The following is an 18,512-nucleotide window of genomic DNA, read 5'->3' on the forward strand; positions in this document are numbered from 1 at the left end:
ATACAGCCCAACAAACTATATATAAAAAAAGTATTTCAGCTGTGAAGTTTCACCCTCAGCTTACATCTGCCTTTCAAGATAATTCAACTTGAAGGAAAAAAAGTATTTACCAAGTTAATGTCATAGAGATTTTGGTTTTCTCCCAAATTAGAAGAGAACAGAACACAAGTTTGGTCAGAGTCAGACAAAAGGGCATGATGACCCCAGAACATATACATATGCATCAGAAAAGTTTAGGGTGTAGGAAATACAACTGGATTCTTTGGAAAAAAAATAGCTGCATTGCTCAGCTGCACATTCCCAGAGAGAGGGACTCAAGCCATACACCTGAGAACGAAGTTTTTAATCATAGATTACTGCTGAAAGCAGAGATGGATCAACTGCTTGTGCTCATCTATCAGTCACCAAGTAATGTAGTTTGCACTGGTTTTCATCCAGTCTCTCAGGGTTTTATGTACAGAGAGCCATTGCTGCTGAAAGAACAGAAAACTTGTGTTCATAATATGCTTTATGGCTGTTGCTAGTATCTGAGTAATTGAAGACTTCTAAAAAGACAACTTCAAAAATTAATCTGAAGAGGCTCTAAGTAGCACCTGGAACTCTGGTTATTAGCTGCTTTACTGTCCAACTCTTCATGACTGTGCTGGGTTCAGGAGAGGGCTCAGGAGGGAACTCTGAGAATGTTCTTAGGTCTTTGCAAAAGTTTGTCTCAAATTTGTTTAGCTCAGAAGCTTGAGTCTCCAAACTGGCCCTGTGTAATGTGCAGACTTAACGGATACGGATAAAGCACACTGTTTCACCTTTCTAGAGACCTGTTTTTAAAAGTAGGATCAATCACAAAGAAGACAAATTTGAGACTTTGACTTGAGGGCTAAATCCAAAGGGGAACTGAACTAGAACCAGAGAGACCTCACAGTCCTGGGTAGGGTGTTTGGGGCTCCCCAGGTAATGTTATGGAGCAGAAGAAAGTGAGACTGGCTTCATCAGAAATGTTCATACATTTCCTTCAATGACTTGTCCACATGAAACACTTGGTCAGGACAGCAGCCAGCATCAGCCTGCCAAGTTCAGTGCACCACTTTCTCTTCTCTACCATCTGTGGTTCAGCCAACATTTAATCTTTTTTAAAAACTCACAACTTTAACAGGGAAGACAGAGCACCAGTGTAGTACATAGCCAGCAGGGCAGGGTGGTAAGAATTTGACCATTTTTCTGCAGAGGCAGGCTCAACTTAACTCCTCCACTCTAGACTCTTCCCCTCACCCTGAGTGGCATGGAGGAGTCCTTCTCTGCTACTTCTTCCTTGTCACGCTTTTCCTTTGCTCTGGCTTGGGTCCTCCCTGAGCTGCAGTGGTTGGTATCTGCTATGTCACCATGGAGCACATACTCCCTGCCATCTCTGACCTTGGTGTCACATTTGCTGTTTTTAACTTTTTTGCTCCTCTTCTCTGTGCCATTTTCTTCCTTTCTTACCTTCCAGAGGTGCCACCAGCTTGGCTGACAGGCTCAGCTGCATCCTGCTGTGGGTCCATTGGGGAGTTGGCTGGCACCATGTCCAGCATAGAGTAACCCCAGCCTCTGCTCAGAGACCACACCTGCATCCCCACACCACACTCTCTAGTATCAAACCCTTGACATCTACAAACCAAGTGCAGCACCAGAATGAGCCCCTGAGCAGCACCATATGGGCTGCTATGAAGAAAATTAACTCCATTCCAGCCAAACACAGTCTGTCACATAACCAAAACTGTTTTCCTCTTTGGTCCTAGGAAAAGTAACTTCGGAAGGTATCTGCAGAACATCTTAGTAACAGGTGCAAATACCTATGGAGGTCAGAAACCCCAAAGGTTAGGAAGGAATCGGAAGGGAGAGGGAACAGAGATGAACCCCACTCTTGCAGATTCAGATCTAGGCACCAAAACTCCTCATCAGTCCTTTCTGTCTTGGTCTGACATCACTCTGTAGATGGAGTGCTTAGTCATTAACGGGTGTTATATACAATATAACCAATAAAACACGAGGAAGTGGTATTTGCCAGACCAGCAAAGGTTAGGGCAGAGGTTCTTGCAGGTAAGACTCAAAAATGGTGGCAGAACTGAGGGGAGAAAGTGAGTTCTGCTCAGCTTCATCTGATGGATGATGTATTGTTGGAAGGGAACCAGAGCACCCACCTAACTCCCCAGGGCCTCTGCACTGGCAGGCTGCACTGCTGGAGGGGGAGGCTTTGGTACAATGTTTGAGCTACAGATGGACTGTGTCTGTGGTAGATGTACAATCCTGATGTCCTGTGGAAACTTCTGCTTCTTACAGTCCTTTCTGGCTTCTTTCTGGGAGCTTGGAAAGCTTTGTAGTTATTAGTAAAACAAGTTCCTTAGAGAGGAAGGATGCAAATGTGCAAAAGACTAACTAAAAATGAAATTTAATTCTTCTTTGCGGGTAAAATGGAAAATTATTACTTTCTGTGCTCCTGGAGGATGCATTTCTGAAAAGAAGATAATTTTCTGAATTGTCTTAAAGGCTTCCAAATAAATTGCTCAGTTTCAGGTTTTATTATAGCCCTGAGGTTCAGTAGGAAGCTGTTAAAACATTTGAGCAATGCTGATTAAACATTTGAGTGAGCCTAGTGGAATTCAGGTTCCAAATGAAAGTCACATAAACATTACTCTCACACAGCTTTCATGAAACAAGCAAAATAAGGACATTGGCTTTTGCTTTGACATTAAGGACCGTATTCCGAGGGAATGAACTCCTGTTCACTAGAGACAATGAAGAGAGTAAGACCCATCCAAAGAATGATTTGGTGGTCCCATCACTTGCTGTGTGGAAACTCTTCTAGAGCAAACTAGCAGGTAATACTCAGCACAGGAATACAGCTGTGATTGAGGCTGCCTTGTATGGCCCTTCTCACTTGGTTCCCTTTAGAGGATGGCCACATGCCAGGTGAAGGAAAGGACAATTAGGCAATTACAAAACAAGGACAAAGAAAAGGCTTGCTCAGCATGTGGGCAAACAATCATGCCCCTTAGTTGTCATTTAGTTCTTCTCATAAGTGGATCTTTTCTGCAGACATGATCACCCACTCTCCTATTTTGCAGATAAGGAAGTGGAGTTACAAAGGTTAAATTACTTGCAGAAGAACCTTCACGCTGCAACGCATTGCAGTGGCAAAGCCAGGAGAACAGTCTCCATAATTTCCAGCTGTTAGAGCCTAAGGCTGGTGTCTTACTCCTGAAAATTTCAAACTTATGCCTCATGGTGAGCCTTATGAAATGCAGTCACTGAGTTTTGGTACAGGCTGTGAATTACAGATGTCATATCTGGTTTATTTGCAAGACCTATCACCTGGGATTTGCTGTTACCTCCCCACATTGTAGACATATACTCCCAACTCCTGCCAGTATTATCAGCTATACCAGAGCTTGGTGCATGAACCTCTGACTTCAATAGCTGGTTTCAAAATATTGCAAGTCTGATGCACTACGTTATTATTTCTCCTCTGCTTTCATATCTAGGTTCTAAAAATAATAACAGAAAACAGTAACCACTTGTTGCTAGTCAGTAACTATCCGTGCTAGAGCTCAGGGAGGTGTCAAATGTGCAGAAGTTCCCATTGGGCACAACCTCTGCTGCATTTAATTCCAGTACCAAGTAAGGGGAAGGGGGTGGGGGGGGTGGAGGAAAGACACGACAGACGGGATTAAAAGCCAAGACAGGCTCTCAGGCTGTCAACTTTCCCAGAAGTCCCAGCATAAAGGAGGGAGTCATTCATCCAAGTGTAATTGTCTACCTGATTTCAGTGTGTGCTTCCCTTTACTAAAGATCTTTCATATACATAGAATAGGACATACTGTGACTTTTGCCCTAAACTACGAGCTGGAGATCTGGACAAGTAGCACAGATAAATCCCAACAGGCAATAGCTGTTTCAGCCTTCCCTTCAGGGATTCCTTTATCACTTTTTGACTGCACCATCAGCTTGCATTCCAAATCCCAAAGCATTACTGTTGGCCTGAAGAAGAGCCTTTTGGCAGTGCCTCTGTGCGGCAGATGGCTCTTCCATATTTGTTCTAAACACCTGGAGCTCTCTCAAACTTACAGTCAGCACCCCCATCTTTCCCCACAGAGGTACTTGGCTCCAAACTTCCAGGCTCTCTGCCTATATCTATACAGCTAAATAATAATAAGACTAAGACCGAGGCCAGATGACCCACAGTGGGCCATATCCACATTGCATAGACTTGACCCTGCATGTTCTCTGGGGCCATGTAATGCTTTGTGCTCTTAAGACATTACTAGGACAAGGGGATGGTGTTTATATCAAAATGCCTGAAATCATGGGACTTAAACACATGATGTGATTTCAGGAGAGTGGTAATTTTATAGCAAGCTCATGTGAAATCCATGTCATGCAGCATGGTATGGGGGCATACAGGAGTGTCTGAGGAAGCAAGGCTTGCTGGAGTGTGTCAGGGGACTGAGGAGGGAGTCAGACACTGCACAGTGTCTTCCATCCTACCTGTGGCAGATGATCTCTGGAGCAACATCTTCCCTTAGCCCCACACACTGCCAACTTGGCATAGCCCAGCTACTGCACGGAGTAACCTGCCAACTGTGATGGTCAATTACTGTCCAGTTCTTAAGCTCACTACTGGACGTTGTTTTGTTTAGCTATATTGACACAGTCTTATACCCAAACCCAGAAAAAAGGGCTGTGTCTCAGCAAGAGGAAGAGACTAGCTCTAGAAGTGCAGATAACCTGGCTACCCCAAGAGCGCAAATCTCATGGATATTTTGCCCTTACATTCTCCCTTCCTCAATTTCCTACTAGCAAAAAGTTGACAATAGGAAATCAGGGATGGGGCAATCAATTCACTGCAGTCCACAGAGCCTGTCCAGAACGTACTAGTTCTGCTTTCAGAGGGGACTCAAAGAGCACACAGGAAATACTACTGCAAACCTTACTGTGAATAGCAAGGGCACGTGAGACTGGGTCCTGTCGCTGTGATGCTGTTATAAACTACAGATACACAAAGGGCATGAGGCAGTAACCTGGATTCATCCCACCGCACTTCAGGCGTGTAACTTCAGTCAAACAAGTTACAACTTGAGTCTAACAAGTTCCAAGCATAGTCACCCCTGGCTTCTACTGCTAATGGAAAGAAATGAAAGAAGTTTGTAAGACCCACCTAAAACCTCAATTAAGTTAGTTATCTGCAGTGGGGAAGGATGAACCTGGTAGTGAAGTGTTGATTTTGCAATTGAAATTATCTTCTCAGGTTGTTTTTCTAAGAAGGGTGGTAGCTGAATGATGCAGAGCCAGCAGGATGCTGAACACAAATGTGCCAGTGTATATGGCCCTGCAAAGGGAACTGGCAGCAGAGAGGCTATTTTAAAAAACTGAAGAAACATATTAGATTTTTTTTCCAGGCAAAATGTAAAAGGCAATCAAAGAAAAGTAAGTGAAAGTTTCCTACACAATCCCATTTTCCATAACCTGAAAAACTATTAGGAATTGCAGACAAGGAAGACATTTACAAAATGCAGTGCTGACCCTGTGAGAAAAAAATAAAAAATAATAAAAAAAAATTACTGAATAATATTGGCAAAAAAGTTTTAAGCTGTCCTGTACTGAAGAAGAGGCCCAACTCAAAGCAGAGCTAAGTAGGTTGCTCTGTTGCAGGTTGTCACAGATTTCTTCACCTGGTGTCACTTATAAAAAGACCAAAAGAGGGTATTGGCATTAACAGTGAATAATATATATGGATGTTCCCTGTCATCTTCTTTTTGATACTGTTCTTACAAAAAGGCTTCTGGAAAACAACAGAAATCTTTTCAGAGGCTGTCTCCACTGAAATGGGGCACCAAGCAGCTACCAGCTGTGAGGCACGGCAGCATTATGGGTGCAATGAATTTTTAGGTTTTTCTTTTTCTCCAAATGCTCTCAACAGATTTGTGATGGAGTAAAGATATGATTTACAACAAGATGATGAGGGAATAATAATTTTAAAAAATCCTTTAATTACCATAATAATAATTTGTTAGGAAAAATATCAAGTTACTCAGTTTGTTTCAGAATATATGGAAATGTCTTCAGGGTGCCTGTTAAAGGATCTGCTTATCTATTCAAAGATTAGCTGCAGAAAAATATCCTTGTTTGAGATCAGTAGTGCAAGACCTCCATCACCAATTACATCACAACTCAACAAGGGCAGGATTGTGTTTCTAGACACCATAAGGTAAATGTGCCCTTTTTGCTGTTAGTTGTATTTTGGGTGAATATACAAACATCAGTATAAATTCCTCACTAAAGAAAGAAGCTGACCCTATGGCTCTCTTACTGACTAGATCCTGGCTATCAAAACAGTACCTGTGCACAGCTCCAGGAACAAAAAGCTGTAAACTTGTTCCAAGAAGCAGGTGCACATTGTCACTGGAAAGAGAAATCCCCAGGTAGTGTTGAGTAGACAAGATAAACTGTGTGCTGTTAATACCATGGGTACATGCCCTATAGGGAGAGAGTGCTTGGAGAAGGGCTCTGGGAAGATCTAACCAGCATAAGAGTGCTGCTGGGAGCAATCATAAGCCAGGACAAGTCAGAACAGCACTGAGGCTACTTTCATGCTTGCTAGGAGAACATCAACACCCTGGGAATCACAGAAGCTGTGCTCTTTATGCGTGTTAGATTCCTCTACTGAGTACAGCTTGGCCTGATACCCGGGCCTTAGGTTTTCATCCTCCTAGGCAGCCTGCTTTCTTACCTTTAGAAACACAGCACTTGCAGTGCTAGCTATATACAGCACAGGAGGGATGCTTTGGTAACACACAAAGCTGCCACATACCAGGAACTACCAAGACAAAAATGTTCGATGACAAACTAGCAACCTTCAGAAATGTTGGAAGAAGGTCATTTGCAGCATGACTGTGTTCAGTCTGATTCCACGCCTCAGACCAGCTGCAGTTCTGGGTACAAAGACTGAGGCTGGCCAGAAATTTTATTTCAGAACTTTTTTTCAACAGACAGTATGCAATTTATGTGAAAGATTTGTGTGACCTGAGGGAAAACCAGAGTGTGCTGCGGCAAAATAATTCCTAGTAAAATCTTAAAAATAATAGTAATTTTTCTTGGGAAAGCCAAACTAAAGATGAACTTGGCTAAGGTGAAAAACTGTCAGTTTCCTGGAGTTCAGTCACTGTGAATGAAAAATACCTACTGAATTTTATCAATTTTATTTTCTAGTAGCATTTCCCATGGAGGGAAAAGAAATTCTCACCATGGCTTAGTTGGTGTTCATGTACCCAGCAGTCTTCTGGTCCTGTTCTCCTCACTGTAGCCCCTCTTTCTCTTCTCTTTTCACATCTAAGATTGCCACATAAACCTGCAGTAAGAGACTTAAGTAGGGGCTTTCCTCTGAGAAACCACGTGTGACCAAAAGTAATACTGAAAACAGCAATAAAAATGAAGAAAAGTACTTGCTTTGGTCCACATTTGTTACATGGTGCTTCTCTGTTGTCAACAGCCACCCTCTAAACTTTCCTAAGTTATGTTATCTATTTGCATCTAGAAACATTGCAGCTCCCCAGGTTCCTGGTGCATACATGTAACTGCCATTTCTGGAATTACCATTTTCAGGATCTGTGAAGGCATTCTGGCTCAGCTTCATCCCTCAAAAGTGTAAGTACAGGGAACTACAAGTTTTTTTCAAAGCTAACTGAAATAGGAAGGATTTAAAGATCTCCAGCAGTTTAAAATATGCAAAAACTTTAGAAGTGCCAACAGGGCTAAATATTTTTAAGATGACAAAATACACATAGAGCTTCTTAAATAGTTTGGAAAACTACGCTGAATTTGGAAGAGCAGTGTAATAAAATACATGTCCCTTTTAACAATGTTTCCGCGGACGAACAAGTGGGTAGCTTATGAAACATCACACAAATCTCATGATCTTTCAAGTGGTCAGTTTCTTTTAGTAGCATCTGCAGTATCACATCCCCACTGAGGTCAGGTCCCCAAGGGCATGCCCTCCTTGCTCTTTCCTCAGTAAAGCATCTACCATCTAATACCAAACTAAAAGAAAAAGTGAATGCTTTCTCAGTGGCATTAGTGAAAAGGAAAAATATTTGCTCATGCCATGGGTCTTGAAAAATCAAATTGGATCAATCCTACAAAGCCAAGACCCCTCCCTCAGGAGCAGGGTAAGAGACACACAGGGGTAAAGCCTGTTATTGTTGCAAGCAGTATGAGTTAGATCTATGGCATTGGAGACTACCCCCTCACAGCGACACTGAGGAAGGATAAAGCTCTAGAGCATAGCATCAGAGCAGTAACACTTGGTATCACCTTCCCCCACAGAATTCCTTATGCAAGGTCCAAGACAAAGCTTAGCCTTGAACACATTAATAATTTTTTTAACAAGATTTTATCATCCTGATTTTCCAAATTCGGCTTTTTGTTTGGTTTGTTTGGTTTTTTTTTAATTGTGGTTTTCTCTGTCAAGGAGTGAATGGAGCAAAAAACAAGACATTAATTTTCTGTTACTCAGTAGAAAACTGTGTCTTTAAATGTGCTTTCATTTAATTCTAATACAAAGCACTACTAGAAGAATTACCTAGCTTAGTATTGGGAAGGCGCTGCATCAGATAGCAAAATGTTAGTAAATACACACAACAGAAACAGTGGGATGAATCTCATCAGTTCCCAGTGGCAGAATGTCAAATGGAAACAAGCCAGCAAAGATCAAAGCACATTTAGGGTGATGAGGTTTTAGTTAAAGGATGTTGAGGCTCTGTGATGATGTGCCCTGAAAGGGTTTGTGCAGCCACTCAGAACATACCTGAAAAAGATACATAGCAAGCAGGCACTAGCAGAGGCTTTGGGGCACTAAAGTAAATTTCCTTTGAATGATCATGTGAGAATCTGAAGACTATCCTGTGACTTGTACTGCACCACCCATCACTGAAAAACAGTGAAAAATAATTCAGAGCAACAAAAATATGATGGAATCTGTATGCTTGAAAGTAATTGCTCACATGTCAGAGGGGACACACACAGAGGACAGGCTTGGAATAGCAGAGGTGAAAAACCAAAACTGCAGATTGCTTTTCAGCCCCTAGACTACAACCTTCTCAGTTACCAACATTATTGATAAATATTTTGACAGCTCTGTAGTATGATAGATTTCAAAGGGGAGATAGCAAGCCCCTATCATTAGATCAGTCAGAGCTCACAAACAAGGCAGCAGTCAGCAAGTTATGCTATAAGAAGCTCACCAAACAACTTCTGCACTTTGTGACAGCCATGGCAGAGCTGAGAAATTCAAGTGACTGATTTCACAGGCACAAGAGGAGAGGTCCCTGGGGAGGTTTGTATTGGGAACACTGCTCTAACTCTTTTTTCCTTTCTCTCTTTTTCTAGTGGAGGGGGAAAGATTGAAAAAAGTAAAAAAAAAAAAAAACAACACCAAAAAACGACTCAGGCAGCTATAACTGACTCTATGGTGGAGGCTGGTGATGAGAACCTGCCGACAGCAGAGCATTTGAAGACGTCTATTGAAACAGAGAGGAGGAGGCTAACAGAGAAGTAAAAGGAAGTTTGAGGTGTGAAAATTTGCATGTCTGCGTATTTATACAGATGATATTAGTGAGATCTAAAAAGAAAGAGTGGAAGCTGGAAATTCCTGCACACTGTTCAGAATATCACACGTTCCCAAACATCATTCTGTGTGTGAAGTTTTGACACCTTTAGCATCTCCAGCAGGCAAGCAGTGTGCCATAAGTATTGGAAACTGCTAAAGATCATGTCAACTGACTAAGAGCAAATGACAGCTGTTATTTTTATTAAACATTATGTAAAACACTAACACATAGGCATGCCATGTTAAATCCTCCCTTAGGGTACTTGGCCTCACATGTGTAAGCCTAAAGCAGCTTTTGCTGGAAGCAAATGAAGCTGCAAATCTATCCTGCAACTACGTCCGAAAGCTAAAATACTAATGAGGTTCTAGCAGATGCTGCAAACAGCTACAGCAGTCATCTGGCTGCTTTGCCCCTCTTCCATTCAGGATATGTTTTGGATGTTATGAATTTATGCAATTGGGAAAAGGTGTCAGGAAAAGCTCAGGGGACTTGCCTGCAGTAGGGCAAGTTGTCTGAAGGAAGAGTCCTGCTGTACTGGTGATTCAGCAAGAGGGGTGGTATTGGGATGCCTCCCATCACTCACAGGTCTGGAGCTAGCAGAGGGGGAAAAGGGGTAGTGATCTCAGGCACTCGGGTAGTGAAAATGGCAGTAGGAGACCCAATGCAGTAGAGGGAAAGAAGGTAGGAGGAATATCATTCTTTAGAGTAGAAGGACAATACAGAGAGGTTAAAGCCAGACATCAAGGCAAGGAACAGCAACAGAGTTCCCACACATTCATAGGAAAACTGTGATCCCAGTCATCTATGGAGGTGCTGGGGGAAAGGGCACAGGCCCCTTCTGGGAAACACCCATGAATGGTCAGGACAACCTGCCCCAGGCAACTTACCAGAAGTCTTCAGGGTTTCCAGGCATTCCTTTGATAAGAAAGTGGGGGTCTTACCCCTATTCCTTATTTGCCCCAACAGTGTTTATGCAGGGCCACAAACAGCAGCAACAGAGGTAGAACAGAATCTCACTTTCCCCCTTTAAAATCCCCATCTTAAGCCATAACAGTAAGAGTAGTTACATGTATTTTTCATCAACAGCTCTCAAAGCATTTTATGGAAGGTAAATAACCACCTATTCTCAGTTCACAGAACCAGGCATGAATTGGTAACAGACTTTCCCAAAGCCAGAGAAGAAATGAGGGGACTGTAGGAGGGCTGTGTTTGGGAACTACCAAGTCTCCTTCCTCTTCAACCAGGGAAGAGGCTAGGACTCAGGAAAAGACCCCCTCTCTTCCTCTTGTTTTCATGCCAGTTTGCATATCAGAAATGACGAAATGTGGCAAAAGCAAAGGCAAACTAAATACATATTGGTTTTGATATCAAGGATACAACTTTTGCAGAGAACTTCTACTACCGCTTTGCTGAGAAAATATTTGAATGGAGTGGAACCAATTGGCAATTGTCATGTGTTATTTGCAAGTGAATACGCCAGATCTTTTACTGCACTGAGAAAACAAATAATCAGACCCCCAAATTCATGTACTTTCCCTTTAGAAAGAGCCACATTGTGTTGTTACATCAGCAATTGAAATATGACAGGGTGCTTGTGTTTATCCTCAAAGAAGTCATATACAGATTCCATCTGTTCAACATTTGGAGCAAATTTGCAGTGATTACTCAGGCTGAAAATTGCTTTGGAGCTTTGTCTGCTGTTGCTTCATTTGAAATAAATCACTGATGTGGTGCCTCACTTCTGAACACACATGCAAGTCAAAGCAAGAAGACAGCAGCAGAACTTTGACTGTTCTGACTTGCAAGACATTCAGGTGTTGTTGGCAGTTGCAGGGTGGTTTTCGCATAGGCTTTGGAGGAACCCAAGAAGAGCTGAAGCTGCTGCTGAATTAATTTTCTGGAGCTTTGTCTCTGCAAAATAAGACTCTTTGCTCTTTGGGCAAAGTCCATCCCATGCCATGGGCTCTGAGACAGAGTCATCAGTAGTGAATGGCACATCACAGAGCTGCAGCTACTTTGCTGTAAGTGGCTTCCCCATAGTCTGATAGAGGTATTAGTTAAACTGAGCTCACCCACTACAGATTTACATCCAAGCTTTGAAGTAGCAACCTCTCTCGGAACAGGACACAGCTAAGACTCTAGACTCAAACATAATAAAGAGAATTAAGAAACTTTGGAGTTTGCTCCAGCTTTGCTGATTGGGCTCTACATCAGAGCAATAGAGAGATGAATTCCAGACTCAGTCCTTGATATGGCCAAAGAGGAAATCACAAAGCAGAAAAATTAATTTCAGTCATTCAAATGCAGTTGAATATACTCAGCTGCAACTTCAGGGATAAATTAGAGAGGAAGAATTTAGCTGATTGGATTCTGAGCCAGAAACAACTCCTATTAAAGTGCCAGATGTTCAACAGTAGTCACAAATAAGAAGGGTTAAGTCCTACATCACCATTATCCAATCCTTCAAAATCCTTGACTGATGGGAGGCTTTTTATGTGAAGGTAGGCTATTCTTCCAATACTCTGCCTAGCTTGAGAGATCAAGTGGAGTAAAGCAAGATGACTAGCTACCCCAGCTAGCAAATTAGTAGGATAAGAGAGTGTAAGCATGTGTTCCTCTGGGAATGAGGCTAACTATGTGGGTGGCAAAGAGATGGGAAATGGGTTGGAGGGAGTCAGTATGCATTACCAGCCCCTGATCCGCTGCAAAACTTGTTGACAATGGTACTGCAGCCAGGCAGCTTTGGAAGATAAACAGCTTGGCTGGTGGAAAAACCTGTTCTCTGGCCACCCACACTATGGAAACCAGCAAGCAGTTGGCTTTGGATGGATAAAAGGTTATTTCTATGGATAAAACACACTCAACAATTAAGGGTAAAGTGGCACAGTTAGACATTGCCTGAGCCCTAGCTAACACCCAGCGACTGCAGCATGACTTGTGAGACACTGACACCATGACACCATCTGTTTATGATTTATGCTGAACAGACTGCATATAGAAACAGATGGGAGGTGTCAGCTTTGATCAGAATTGTTATGCTGGTGATTCCGCAGCACATTATATAGCCGGGTGCCTTGCTTTCCCACATACTTCTATAAAGAGGAAGGTGTTTGTATTCATAGGAGCTCCATATTATTCAGGGAATTCTTGCTGAATCTCCACTGGACAGAGTCCTAAGGTTATGTATGCAGATCTTTATTATTGTAACAGATATGTTCAAGAAAGACACTTTGTCAAGTCCAGTGTTCCTAAAATAAGGTCCCAAAGTGTCTTTTTTTGGCTAGCTCTCAAGATCAAATCGGAAGCTTGCTGAGACTGTTCAAGTTTGTGATGAAGTGAATCTCAGGCACCACTATCCTTCAGCACTGCCATGCTTGTTATTTCAAGTCTCAACATTAGGTTTCCCTTACGTTTTCACGACTTAGTGTAATTGTAAAAGTTAAAGATTTCATGACTGTGGAAAAAGCTCATATATATAATACAGAATAACAGAAATGCCTGTTGGAAGGGGCCCCCAGACAGCTTTTGTCTAATCTCTCACTTGAAGGAGGATAATTTCCAACAATGGAACAGGTCAGCTTTGTCTAGCTGGGGCTTGAAAGCCTCCAGCTTTGGAGATTGCACAACCTCCTGAAGCAGTATGTTCAGAAGCCAAAATGCAGATTTAAAGAACCCAAAACATGTAATTGCAAAGCCCAGTGTATGATTTTTAACACAAATACCTGGCATGAAAACCTTCAAGAAGAGGGTTTTCTAGTATAGGTAACAGACCACAAGGCCAGTTTTCTCTGTTATCACTGCCTAGGGACTTTCCTTAGGGCCACACAGTTATTAGGAGACTCAAGTCAACAAATACTAGATTAAAATTGCTAAAGAGAATGCTATGTATGTAGATAACTGTTAAAAACTAAACTAATTCAAAACTTGAGTATCAGTTCTGTAGGAGTACAGAGGCGTTCTAGTGTTTACAGTTATTTAAACAGGAAAGCCACTGTTATGAGAGACTTTCAGTCAGTCCTCAGAAAACTAACAGGCTTTTTTTATCTGATTATCCAGGGGTATAGTCCAAGCAGCAAGTATGTGCAAAACTCATCTCACATAAACAGTTAGTTATGTCCTGAAATGAAAGGGACATAAAACGGCTGAAGAAACCACACCCATGGGCAGTACAGTGCAATGGTCTGCCATTGCTTTCCCAGTTTCTGAGTAGGGTTTAAATGGGTGAAAGTAAGGTACAAATGTCGCTGAGTGATGCAGGGCAGAACAGTAGCCCCCAAGTCTGCTCACACACACTTAGAAATTGGGGGTAGTCCTACCACAACCAGTGGCCCTGAGTTTAGGTCAAATGAGCACAAGAGTGGGACAAGGCTTCTCACTCCCACTGATAACTGAGAAGGTAAAAAGCCTGTGGCTAGCAATGTCTTAAAACTACTCATCTTTTTGCCCATCAGTGCAAACCAGCTTTCTTAACTGCCAAGGGACTCGAGAGTTTTTATATCAGCAGGGTGCTGAGGCCCACTATATGTTTAAGGATCAACAGATGTGCCATACCCTCACAGTACAGGTGACTGAAATTACACAGGTATGGATCATGTAGCATGGAGAAATCTGGCCACCTTTCCCAGGAAGCAAGGAAATCCTGTGGTGCTACTCGAGGACACAGGCCTCAGGACCACCAGCATGTAGCTACAGGTAATTACTGTTATTGAGAAAGCAAGCATCCATGTTGTTGATCAGCCACGTGGCACCCACCAGGCTCAAGAATAAAAAGCAGCAGATGGCACAGCAAGAGTCGTTACAGAAACCAAACAAAAAACTTTTCTACTTTTTCCAGAAACTAATAAGGTTTCCTGAAACTCCTGAAGTAACAAAACGGAGCATTGTACCACCCCACATCTTTCCTGGATGCTGTGCCTCAGGGCTGTGCTGCAGTGGGAGGCACCTGCACTGCTGGAACCTATAGACACACAGGCCACATGTCAGCCATTGGACCTGCTGGTGCACCAGCAGCTGTAGGGACCACTTGATTTAGGTCTAGGGATTGTTTATATTTACTACACAGACAAGAAAGTGTGGATTAAGCAGCCACCAGGTTTAGGCTAAAAGGGTTTTTCCACAAATTTCCCTATGCCCTGGAGAAAAAAAACCCAAACAACAAAACAACGCTGTAATTCCCAACACTAGTTCCCAACACTACTGCTTCCAGTACTGGGGCAGAATCTGCACTGCCACACCTACCTGGTGCTATCAGAACTGACCCTGAAAAATCAACTGCCAGAGCAGTCACATTAACTTGCCAGGGTAAGATCCAATTTTGCACAGTAAAGTTGCAGAGCCCAGGCTGGCCTGAAGGGATGCAGGTAAAGCAGGGGCATGGGGGCAGGTGGGGAGGACACTTGGTGAAACTGGCTAGGAGCTACTTCCTCAGTAGTCAGCATAATGAATGGTTTGCAGCTAGGGAGAGCATCATGGGAAGCAGCTGCTGGCAGAGAAAGTCTCCCCATATGTTTAGGGCAGAGGAGAGAGACTGTGTCCTCTGGGCAGGTGCCCTCCCTTTCTGCTGCTTCTGTGCTTGTTGCTGCTGCCAGACTGCTTCCCCTCTGTTCACCGGGCAGACACAGCACATTCCCCAGACACCTAACAAGGATGGCCAGCATTAGACTGTGAGAACTTTTCCCAGCCTCATCTGCACTTGTCAGGCATCTTGCTGCCAGGTCAGCAGAGCAGGAACCCAGCAACGAAGGGTTTCAGACTTGGCCAAATGTTCAAAGAGAGAGGAAACATTTTCGTATCTTAACTTTCCCTTAAAATAATGTGCACGATCTGTTCTGGGAACACCCACCCAGTGAAAATCCCTCCGGAGGCTGCCTGCCAAAGCCTGTGAAAATCCCTTATGGGAGCCGTGTCCGCTATTTCAGACACAGCCTGTTCATAGGAACATAAATCTGCTGTCCTCACTGATGAAGATTATTGGAGCTGGATTTAATGTGCCTAGGCACATCTTTCTTAACTTGGCTCAGACAACCACCTGCTACTTCACGTGCATTTGTTGCTCAGTACAGATCTCTTAATAGAGTCACCCAGCCTGTTGACAGCAGCTGCAGGGGGCTGCACACTTACCTCTTCCCCACTAGCACAGTCCATGCATGTAACTGGTGCTAGGAAACAAGCCATTGCACTCTGCTCTGCCCAAGTATTTGGGATTGTCTCCAGTTGCAGCATTATTCCAACACAGTGTCAAATCTGGGGCAGAGAATACCTGATGTTTAGGCAAGACAGTAATAGAGTATGGCTGAACTCCCTAAAAACATAATAGAGAGATTACTTATGGAAATTTAACAACATCAGTAGAAAGTTACATGCACATCTGTAAAATTTACAAGAGAGTGGGTTTCTTTTGCTGCAACCTCTGGAAGTCCATAAGTCTGGAAGTCCATACGAGTGACAGTATCTCCTCTATCTCATTATGGAGTCGAAAGTATTGGAGAAGTTTTCTGAATTCTATAAGACAACTCTCTCAATTACTGTAATTCCTATAATAAAGAAAGGAGGCAGGGGGAGTAGGAATAAAGCCCGTACTTTAGCACTTCTGCTGGCAACTGGTTGAACAGTTTAAAACCAAAGGAATCCCCACATTTTTGGGGATGTCAGAACATTGGCATACACAGATCTTTAAGATTTGGCATAAAGATGACACTGTTTTCACCCATATCCAAGCATACTGCCAGGCACTCCAGCACACTGCCATTCCAGCATCCTGCCATTCCAGCATCCTGCTGGCACCAACTCCACCTGCTGGAAATAATCTAACACCCTAGCTGAACCCAAGCTTTCTAGATGCAATTGCTGTATTACAAAGCTTGACTCCACTAACATCCTCAGTGAGTTCTCCATATTACCCCTCAGAATCAAGGAGTTCCTGGTGTTTCAAGGATTCATGTCCTCCACAATTAACTGATCATAAGTCAATCCTTGCTCTAATGCAATGGTTTAACTCTGTGTTCTTTATAGTTCACCCTTTTATCTATCAGAATAATAAAATGTATGTCACAATTAGAAAGTTTATCCTATGGCTCTTGTTTTTTTAGATAACTTTAGAAACAGGGTTCATTCAAACTGATTTAGTTTATCTAGTTTGATACTAATTAAATGAAATAATCACGATGAATGATTACTTGTATCTCAGCCAAGGCTCCTGGAACACATTGCAAGTATTAGGCATAATAATTCATGTTCATAATTCTCTACTAAGGGGTGACCAGATACTCACATCATCATACATACAAGTACTCAGCAGAGAGGATTTCACATGGTTGGTCCAGTTCTGAATCCACTATTTATCAGGTTCAGAGCTCTGAGTTAAGAAAGCCTTCACAAGATAGTCAGCTTCAATTTGAAATTCTACCTAGTGGGGAAACTACCCTGTCAACTCCTATTGCACTCAACTGTTAATTATCTTCACTGGTAACATTTTGCATCTTACTTCTAGTGTAATTTCATTTCCCAGAGATGATGGGTTATTATCATCACTTTGGCTGCCAAGCAAAGTGCACTCTATTAGTAGAAGTGTCACAATGTGGATGTTTATCAGCTGAATAAATTATCACTTAACCTTCCCTTTCAGCTGGCCATATTTTTATCACTCTTGTATTCCTATTTTACAACTGATAAAGAAGAAAAAGGGCTGAATTCTAAACAAGGCAATAGCAGAGTCAAGGATGCCTTGCAGGATCTTGATACCCACAACCTCTGTACCTGACACTACTTTTATTCTAATGAAAACCTGACATTTCTGCTTATCTCCCAGTACTATTTAACAGCAACACAACAACCTGGTACACATAGAAATTCCGAGTACACAAAGTGCAAGGTGGTAGAATACACAGCTAGGAAATTGCTCACTCAGATGACCCAATACAAATATATCTCGTGAATCAAAGGGTAAGAAATAGTCATTATTACTTTTATTGCATGTTACGGCCAAATCAGAATTATTTATTTGCAGACCCAATTCTTTAATTCATCTAATCTGAGAATCAGCAGTTACATCAGGGTATTTTAAATCACCCAGTGTCCCGAATTCAGAATTTTCTAGGTGTCCTAAAACATTTGCTGAAATCAAATATATTTGATCAGCAGAAGTATCTGGAAAACACCCAATTTCACTTTTTGTCTGAGCTTTTGAAAATAAACTAAATGAACACTCACTGCTCACACATAAATCCATACACAGGGAAGTTTGTGTAATACTCAGTTGCTTGGTTCACGAAATTGCTAAATTTCTGTCATTTTTCACAATAATTTGGTGATTTGATTTTCCCAGTATACTTTAGTGTAATAGACACATTAAACACATGATTTCTGAAGATACCATTCAAACACCTTCATTAGCATTCTTTATGATTCAGTTTTTCTCATGGCTATATACCACTGCAGTAGCAATAATGGTCTAACATTACCAAAGACAAGATTTGTCAGTAAAGGAGAATCTTTTCTTGGGAAAAAAAAAATAAAAAAAGTATTTATGAAAAAAGTTCTGGATTTTCAGAAGATATCACTTAATCTGGAGTATAGACATTAGAGTATCCGCTGCAGATCTGCTGCTCAGCATACATGTTTCCATCACAGATTACAAAACTCTTTTTCTTTTATAGCAGCATTTGTTCTGATGCAACTGCTCTGAAAAGTATTTTTATTGTCCATTCCAGTACTGCCTTGTATGTATGTCAAAATCCTAACATCCTGTGGCACCCATCATTTATTCCCTTAACGTTTTTTACCTCATAATCATTCCCCCCTCCCTGCAATTCTCACCTAGTGACTTCCTTTTACAGCACCAGCACCAGCTCCTCCCTGTGAAAGAGGCCAAGATCTTGAGCA

Source organism: Melopsittacus undulatus, chromosome 4, assembly GCF_012275295.1.
Source record: "Melopsittacus undulatus isolate bMelUnd1 chromosome 4, bMelUnd1.mat.Z, whole genome shotgun sequence".
Lineage (NCBI taxonomy): Eukaryota > Metazoa > Chordata > Aves > Psittaciformes > Psittaculidae > Melopsittacus > Melopsittacus undulatus.